Raw genomic sequence first — 9,985 nt, 5'->3', positions numbered from 1 at the left:
TTTTTTTAATTATAATGCAACCCAAAGATATTAAACGATTGGTAAATATGATGTAACCCAAATATCAAAATGCTAAAAAAAATATTTTGGTTATTCAACCGTTTGAAGCAACAATTTGTTCCAAACCACTGAAAATACAAACATTGCAATTTACAATATTTTTCACTCAGCGTTTTTTAGAATGATTTCCCCAAAATACATCTATATTTTTTAAAAATTTATTATTAAAACAATTATTATTATTATTATTATTACTAGTATTTTCACCCGTGCGATGCACGGAATGGAATTGTTGTAATATATTAAGAATATTTAAATCGATATATAATTATTTAAGAGTTAATTTCACTAGAGGTCGTTTATCTTTCCTCACAATTCCAAATTTAATCTTAGACTATAGTTATTAATTATTACAATTTATTCTATGTTACAACTCTTACGTTAATATTCTTACTATTGTTATTAACACTTAATTACTTTTAGATATTATTATTACCACTTATATTATTATTATTATTATATTTTTTTTGAAGGAATTATTATTATTATATTATTATTATTATTAGTTTCTTTTCAAGTACTGTTAGTATATAATGGTCGTGAGGCACAATAATAATATAATCATAATTAAATATTCTTGTATTGTATTCCGGAGTTAATGTCATTTTTGGTCCTAGACTTATTGAGGCATTGACACTTTTCATCCTCCATAATAAAAATTGCCACTTAGTAGACACGGTTATTGGTCGTTGGACAGTTTTGATCCTCCGTCAATGAAGCTGTTTGTCGACCGTGAATTAGAAGGGCTTTTATGTCTTATTCTTCTAATATTGTTTAGACCAGCGCTGCTGTGACTCCTGTGAGGCGAGATGGCGAGACTTGGTGGCTAAGTAGTAACCGTCGGTAGTGAGTAGCAGCGAGGTTCTTCTCCGGCGAGTTGTGGGTACGGCGGCGAGCATACGAGGCAGTAACTCCTTCCGGCGACGGACCAGTAAGGCAGATCTGGCGGTGCAGCAACAGATCCGGCGAGGTTGGGGCCTTCACCGGTGGTTTTTGGTTCCGGCGAAGCAGAAAGGGCAGCAGGTCGGCGAACCCTCCTATGGTAAATAGCAGTTGTAGTTGTAGATGACGTGATGTAGAATTTGCACCTGTAAGTCCTCCCTTCCATATTGACCACAAATATCCTTCCCATCTCTCTCTCTCTCTCTCTGACCACAACTACTTGGTGCACAACCTCAAAAACTCTGTTATTCTACCTGAAATTCATTGAAGTTTCAAGCTGAAAATGTGGAATCCGCCGCTCCCCAAAAATCGCATTGTCTGAGGTGCTGGAATGGCCGGTGTTGACTTCCTGGCTGCTGTAGCTTCATTCCCCAACCCGGATGATAAAATTCGGAGCACCAGCTTTGAGGTTCAAGGAGGTGGTAATACTGGCAATGCTTTGATAAAACCCGGATGATAAAATTCGTCTTGGTCTTAATCCAAGGATCATATCTAAGGTTGTTGATGACTCGCATGGCGAAAAAATACGTGATGAGCTTGAAAGGGATGGTGTTGATACATCTTTTATAGTGGTGTCCAAAGGAGGAAACTCACCATTCACATATGTCATTGTTGACAAAAAAAAAAAAAAAAAAAAAAAAAAAAAAAAAAAAAAAAAAAAAACTCGCACGTGCATTTTCACTCCAGGATATCCACCCATGATATCTGAGGGTTTACATACCCAAATCAAAATTGTCTTCAGTGCTTGGAGTAAATATTGTCTACTTAGATGGAAGGCTGCATGAGACTGTTTTGATTGTAGTGCAGGAGGCAAAGAGTAGGGGCATACCTATTATAGTTGATGCAGAAAGGTTAAGGGAGGGGTTGGGTGATATTCCAGACTTTTCTAGTTATGCTTTATGCTCGACAAAATTTCCACAGGCATGGACTAACGCCCTTTCTATTCCAACTGCACTTGTTTCCATCATCTTAAGATTGATGTCAAATGTAAAATTCGTGATTATTAGTTGGGTGAAGATGGTTTCTTAATGTTAGAAAGGACTGAAGCTGATAACCTCAGTTTGAAGAAATGGATGTAGCAGTGACCAATGGATGGAGAAATACAAGGATTAGAACATAAAAAGACAGAAAAACCCTTCTAATTCACGGTCAACAAACGGCGTCATTGACGGAGGATCAAAACTATCCAACGATCAATAACAGTGGCTACTAAGTGGCAATTTTTATTATGGAGGATGAAAAGTGTCAATGCCCCAATAAGTCTAGGACCAAAAATGGCATTAACTCTCGAAAAAATACGCGATTTAAAAAAAAAACATTTGTCCAAAATGGACAACGGAGTCAAAAGTTATGCCGTGCCGAACTTTTGATACTTTACAACTTAAAAAAAAAAATAAAAAAATTAAAGGCCGGTTCAGCCGACGAGGCGGCCGGTGAGGAGGCCGATTCCGGCCTTCCTCGCCGCGGCCAGCGACACGATTTTTGCAACACTGATATATAAAATAGATATATATTAGAATAGGAATAGTATTACACAATTTTATAATATTACAATAAAATTTTAACCCAGAATTATTGTAGAAATCAATATATTTTATTAGGAAGAGAGATTTTTTAGGAATTGGGCGGGACGTTAAAATTTCAAGATTTTGTTTTTATATATAGTATAGATTGTATTACACTATTTTATAATATTAGAATAGAATTTTAACACAGAATTATTGTACGAATGTGAAAGTAGAAATCAATATATTTTATAGGAAGAGAGATTTTTTAGGAATTGGGCGGAAAGTTAAAATTTGAAGATTTTGTTTTTATATATAGTATAGATTGTAATACACTATTTTATAATATTAGAATAGAATTTTAACGCAGAATTATTGTACGAATTGGAAAGTAGAAATCAATATATTTTATTAGTAAGAGAGATTTTTTAGGAATTGGGCGGGAAGTTAAAATTTGAGGATTTTGTTTTTATATATAGTATAGATTGTATTACACTATTTTATAATATTAGAATAGAATTTTGACGCAGAATTATTGTACGAATGTGGAAAGTAGAAATCAATATATTTTATTTGGAAGAGAGATTTTTTAGGAATTGGGCGGAAAGTTAAAATTTGAGGATTTTGTTTTTATATATAGTATAGATTGTATTACACTATTTTATAATATTAGAATAGAATTTTAACGCAGAATTATTGTACGAATGAAAAAGTAGAAATCAATATATTTTATTAGGAAGAGAGATTTTTTAGGAATTGGGCGGGAAGTTAAAATTTTAGGATTTTGTTTTTATATATAGTATAGATTGTATTACACTATTTTATAATATTAGAATAGAATTTTAACGCAGAATTATTGTACGAATGAGAAAGTAGAAATCAATATATTTTATTAGGAAGAGAGATTTTTTAGGAATTGGGCGGGAAGTTAAAATTTGAGGATTTTGTTTTTTATAAATAGTATAGATTGTATTACACTATTTTATAATATTCGAATAGAATTTTAACGCATAATTATTGTACGAATGAGAAAGTAGAAATCAGTATATTTTATTAGGAAGAGAGATTTTATAGGAATTGGGCGGGAATTAAAATTTGAGGATTTTATTTTTATATATAGTATAGATTGTATTACAATAATTTATAATATTAGAGTAGAATTTTAACGCAGAATTATTGTACGAATGGAAAGTAGAATCAATATATTTTATAGGAAGAGAGATTTTTTAGGAATTGGGCGGAAAGTTAAAATTTCAGGATTTTGTTTTTATATATAGTATAGATTGTATTACACTATTTTATAATATTAGAATAGAATTTTAACGCAGAATTATTGTACGAATGGGAAAGTAGAAATCAATATATTTTATTAGGAAGAGAGATTTTTTAGCAATTGGGCGGGAAGTTAAAATTTCAGGATTTTATTTTTATATATAGTATAGATTGTATTACACTATTTTATAATATTAGAATAGAATTATAAAATAGAATTATTGTACGAATGGGAAATTAGAAATCAATTTATTTTATTAGGAATAGAGATTTTTTAGGAATTGGGCGGGAAGTTAAAATTTGAGGATTTTGTTTTTTATAAATAGTATAGATTGTATTACACTATTTTATAATATTCGAATAGAATTTTAACGCATAATTATTATACGAATGAGAAAGTAGAAATCAGTATATTTTATTAGGAAGAGAGATTTTATAGGAATTGGGCGGGAAGTTAAAATTTGAGGATTTTATTTTTATATATAGTATAGAAGTATAGATTGTATTACACTATTTTATTTTATAATATTAGAATACAATTTTAACGCAGAATTATTGTACGAACGAGAAAGTAGAAATCAATATATTTTATTAGGAAGAGAGATTTTTTAGGAATTGGGCGGAAAGTTAAAATTTGAGGATTTTGTTTTTTATAAATAGTATAGATTGTATTACACTATTTTATAATATTAGAATAGAATTTTAACGCATAATTATTGTACGAATGAGAAAGTAGAAATCAATATATTTTATTAGGAAGAGAGATTTTATAGGAATTGGGCGGAAAGTTAAAATTTTAGGATTTTGTTTTTATATATAGTATAGATTGTATTACACTATTTTATAATATTAGAATAGAATTTTAACGCAGAATTATTGTACGAATGAGAAAGTAGAAATCAATATATTTTATTAGGAAGAGAGATTTTTTAGGAATTGGGCGGGAAGTTAAAATTTGAGGATTTTGTTTTTATATATATTATAGATTGTATTACACCATTTTATAAAATTAGAATAGAATTTTAACGCATAATTATTGTACGAATGAGAAAGTAGAAATCAATATATTTTATTAGGAAGAGAGATTTTTTAGGAATTGGGCGGGAAGTTAAAATTTGAGGATTTTGGTTTTATAAATAGTATAGATTGGATTACATTATTTTATAATATTAGAATAAAATTTTAACGCAGAATTATTGTACGAATGGGAGAGTAGAAATCAATATATTTTATTAGGAAGAGAGATTTTTTAGCAATTGGGCGGGAAGTTAAAATTTGAGGATTTTGTTTTTATATATAGTATAGATTATATTACAATAATTTATAATATTAGAGTAGAATTTTAACGCAGAATTATTGTACGAATGAGAAAGTAGAAATCAATATATTTTATTAGGAAGAGAGATTTTTTAGAAATTGGGCGGGAAGTTAAAATTGGAGGATTTTGTTTTTTGTAAATAGTATAGATTGTATTACACTATTTTATAATATTAGAATAGAATTTTAACGCATAATTATTGTACGAATGAGAAAATAGAAATCAATATATTTTATTAGGAAGAGAGATTTTTTAGGAATTGGGCGGGAAGTTAAAATTTGAGGATTTTGTTTTTTATAAATAGTATAGATTGTATTATACCATTTTTTAATTTTAGAATAGAATTTTAACGCATAATTATTGTACGAATGAGAAAGTAGAAATCAATATATTTTATTAGGAAGAGATCTTTTTTAGGAATTGGGCGGAAAGTTAAAATTTGAGGATTTTGTTTTTATAAATAGTATAGATTGTATTACAATATTTTATAATATTGGAATAGAATTTTAATGCATAATTATTGTACGAATGAGAAAGTAGAAATCAGTATATTTTATTAGGAAGAGAGATTTTATAGGAATTGGGCGGGACTTTAAAATTTGAGGATTTTGTATTTATATATAGTATAGAAGTATAGATTGTATTACACTATTTTATAATATTAGAATAGAATTTTAACGCAGAATTATTGTACGAATGAGAAAGTAGAAATCAATATATTTTATTAGGAAGAGATATTTTTTAGGAATTGGGCGGGAAGTTAAAATTTGAGGATTTTGTTTTTTTATAAATAATATAGATTGTATTACACTATTTTATAATATTAGAATAGAATTTTAACGCATAACTATTGTACGAATGAGAAAGTATAAATCAATATATTTTATTAGGAAAGGAGATTTTATAGGAACTGGGCGGGAAGTTAAAATTTGAGGATTTTGTTTTTATATATATTATAGATTATAGATTATAGATTGTATTACACTATTTTATAATATTAGAATAGAATTTTAACGTAGAATTATTGTACGAATGAGAAAGTATAAATCAATATATTTTATTAGGAAGAGAGATTTTTTAGGAATTGGGCGGAAAGTTAAAATTTGAGGATTTTGTTTTTCATAAATAGTATAGATTGTATTACACCATTTTATAATATTAGAATAGAATTTTAACGCAGAATTATTGTACGAATGAGAAAGTAGAAATCAATATATTTTATTAGGAAGAAAGATTTTTTAGGAATTGGGCGGGAAGTTAAAATTTGAGGATTTTGTTTTTATAAATAGTATAGATTGGATTACACTATCTTATAATATTAGAATAAAATTTTAACGCAGAATTATTGTACGAATGGGAGAGTAGAAATCAATATATTTTATTAGGAAGTGAGATTTTTTAGGAATTGGGCGGGAAGTTAAAATTTGAGGATTTTGTTTTTATATATAGTATAGATTATTATTATTATTATTATTATTATTATTATTGTTATTATTATTATTATTATTATTATTATTATTATTATTATTATTATTATTATTATTATGTGTATACCGTTAGGCCATTTTAAATGTTAATTTAAACTGTTAATTTTTTTCCAATATCTTTTTACCAACTGTTGATATAATTCCCTGGTCAAATCCGCTAATATAATCTGCTAACGCTAACCGCTAACTGCTGATTGTCAAACAAGGACATTGTGAGGTAGTTTCTCACTTTAATTTGTTGTGTGATTTGAATACTCTCTTTGTCAACAAATTCCTCAAGTAGTTAATATGAATATATGATTGGCTTTATTAATATAAAATTTTTTAAATTTTTCATGATATTAATAAAATACTTGGTAAATAAATATATAGCATTATTTTGTATTATAATTTTGATATTTAATTAAAAAATAGTGCACAAAAAAAAAAAAGATAATAGACAATGTAGTGAATATAATCAATTGATGAATTTTGAATGTAAAGAATTTTTACATTGAAGAAAAATAAAGACAATATAACTAATGAAATTGTTTCTCTTAATTAATTTATTGATAATGAATAATTTTTTTAATAAAGACATTGTAGGGACAGTGAATATAATCAATTGCTAAATTTGAATTTTGAATATAAAGAATTTTTATATTGGAAAAAAATAAATACAATATAACTAATAAAATTATTTCTTTTATTTAGTTTATTGATAATGAATAATTTTTTTTGAATAAAGGCATTGTAGACACATAATTCTAAATTAAAGAAATGCATATGTATTATTTTTTTTGTAGCTACTAAATTATTATTTAATATAATAAGAGTAAAATAGAATACTAATTATGTCAACTTTGATTGGGATGAGGTTCGAACCTAAGATCTTTCTTATTGAAATTAATGAGTAAGTTAACGGTGAGCTAACAAAATTAACGGAAAAGATAATATTTAACGGAAAAGTTAACGGATAATCATATTCATTAAGGATAAATTAGGAAATCTCAAGGAAAAATTAAAATCTGATCAATCTGAGCCATTCAGTTGATTAAAAAATTTGACCGCCATTTTTTCTACCCATTATAGGTCTAACTCTCTTGGGCTCTTATTAGTATAGTAGATAGTAGATAGTAGATAGTAGATAGTAGATATATAAAAACAAAATCCTGAAATTTTAACTTCCCGCCCAATTCCTAAAAAATCTCTCTTCCTAATAAAATATATTGATTTCTACTTTCCCATTCGTACAATAATTATGGATTAAAATTCTATTCTTCCCCCAAAAGGTTGAATCCCCAACCCTAAAAAAGGAGAAGACTCAGTCCAATGGACTATAAGGGGTTTGGTGAGACAATAAAAATTATATTCTAATATTATAAAATTGTGTAATACTATTCCTATTCTAATCTATATCTATACTATATATCAGTGTCGCAAAAATCGCGCCGCTAGCTGCGACGAGAAAGGCCGGAATCGGCCTCCTCCGCGGCCGCCTCGCCGGCTGAACCGGCAATTAATTTTTATTTTATTAAGTTGTAAAGTGTCAAAAGTTCGGCAAGGCATAACTTTTGACCCGATTGTCCGTTTTGGACAAATGTTTTTTTGAAATTGCGTATTTTTTCGAGATCTATCCACAACAGCCCACCAATTTCTAAAAAAAATGCTTTATTAAATAGTTTCTAAGAAAAAACTATGAGAACATTATGTTTTATTAATGAATTTTTAAAATTTTTAATTAAAAAATTGTCACGTGCATTATTTAATAATCTCTCTTTATAATTGATCAAATTATTTAATTATGGTAAATTAGGGAATAATTAATGATGGTAATAGAAATCCTAGAAGAATATAGAATTGAAGAATATTTAATTATTGTTATATTATTATTGTGACTCACGGAATACAATACAAGAATATTTAATTATGGTTATATTATTATTGTGCCTCACGGCCATTATATACTAACAGAACTTGAAAAGAAACTAATAATAATATAATAATAATAATCTAAGTGGTAATAATAATATCTAAAAGTAATTAAGTGTTAATAATAATAGTAAGAATATTAACGTAAGAATTATAACATAGAATTAATCGTAATAATTAATAACTATAGTCTAGGATTAAATTTGGAATTGTCAGAAAAGATAAGCGACCTCTGGTAAAATTAACTCTTAAATAATTATATATCGATTTAAATATTCTTAATATATTACAACAATTCTATTCCGTGCATCGCACGGGTAAAAATACTAATAGAAAAATAAAAAAAAAATTTAAAAATGAATTAAACAAGATAATAATGAAGTGTATAAAATTATGTCTCGACACGATTGTGTTATGTTATTAAACTCTATTATTATTGCTTTATTAGTTTGTTCGGAGATCAACCCCCTCACAGTTATGCCTCTTGGTGAATGGGTGCGTACCAACTGTGTGAGCACTTTGACAAACAGCCACTGGAATACCCTCTTCCCAAATCCCACATGTGCTATGGAACATGTGGAAAGCCAGAAATGAACTTGTCTTTAACCGTACCACTCACGCATCCCTGCGGCGGAGATCTATAGACGTGCGCGGAAGGAAGCTCGATGGTACCTTACTAAGCACGCGGCGCTCTTGGGAGGAAGACATCTTTGGCCGGGTTCATTGGTCTCAAGCTGAATACAGATGGAGCGAGGAAGGCGAGGCAAATTATTGTATGGACCATGGTCCACACAATGTTATGTGGACCATAACAAAAAGTACATTTTTAATGTATTAAATGTACATTATTTTTGTACAGAATGTACATTATATAATATAATGTACACTCAGAACAAAAATAATGTATATCCCCTGTATACAATATACATTATCTTTGTACTGAATGTATATTATTTTTGTATTGAATATACATTATTTTATTGTAGACAAAATATGGTCCACACAACTTGTATGGACCATGGTCCACACAATAATGATTGGGAAGGCGACGTCTGGGTTGGCCAGCGCTGGATGGTGGGCTTATTCGGGATAATCATGGTAACTGGATCGCAGGCTTCGTAACAAAGATCGGCATTACAAGCAGTTTCATTGCCGAGCTATGGGGGCTTCGAGAGGGGCTCGTACTTGCCAAGAATGAAGGGTTTGTACGTGAAGCTAATTGCAGAATCGGACTCCGAAGCCTTAGTCCAAGCCGTCAACAATTATTCAGGTTCCAGACCAGAAGCCAGTACGTTAATCACAGACTGTAAGGACCTGATGGGATGTTTCCAAGAGTTTGAGCTCGTACATGTTCTGCGAGAAGGAAATCAATGCGCAGACTTTCTAGCCAATTTGGACCAGCAAAATACTTGGGGGACCTCGGTCTTATTGCATCTGCCAGACGGGATGGATGACCTTTTGGCTCGGAATGCCAATCTCGTCTCTACAAG

The sequence above is a fragment of the Ipomoea nil genome, unplaced genomic scaffold (assembly GCF_001879475.1).
Source record: "Ipomoea nil cultivar Tokyo-kokei standard unplaced genomic scaffold, Asagao_1.1 scaffold1971, whole genome shotgun sequence".
NCBI classification, from domain to species: Eukaryota; Viridiplantae; Streptophyta; class Magnoliopsida; order Solanales; family Convolvulaceae; genus Ipomoea; species Ipomoea nil.
This window is presented reverse-complemented; position numbering follows the sequence as displayed.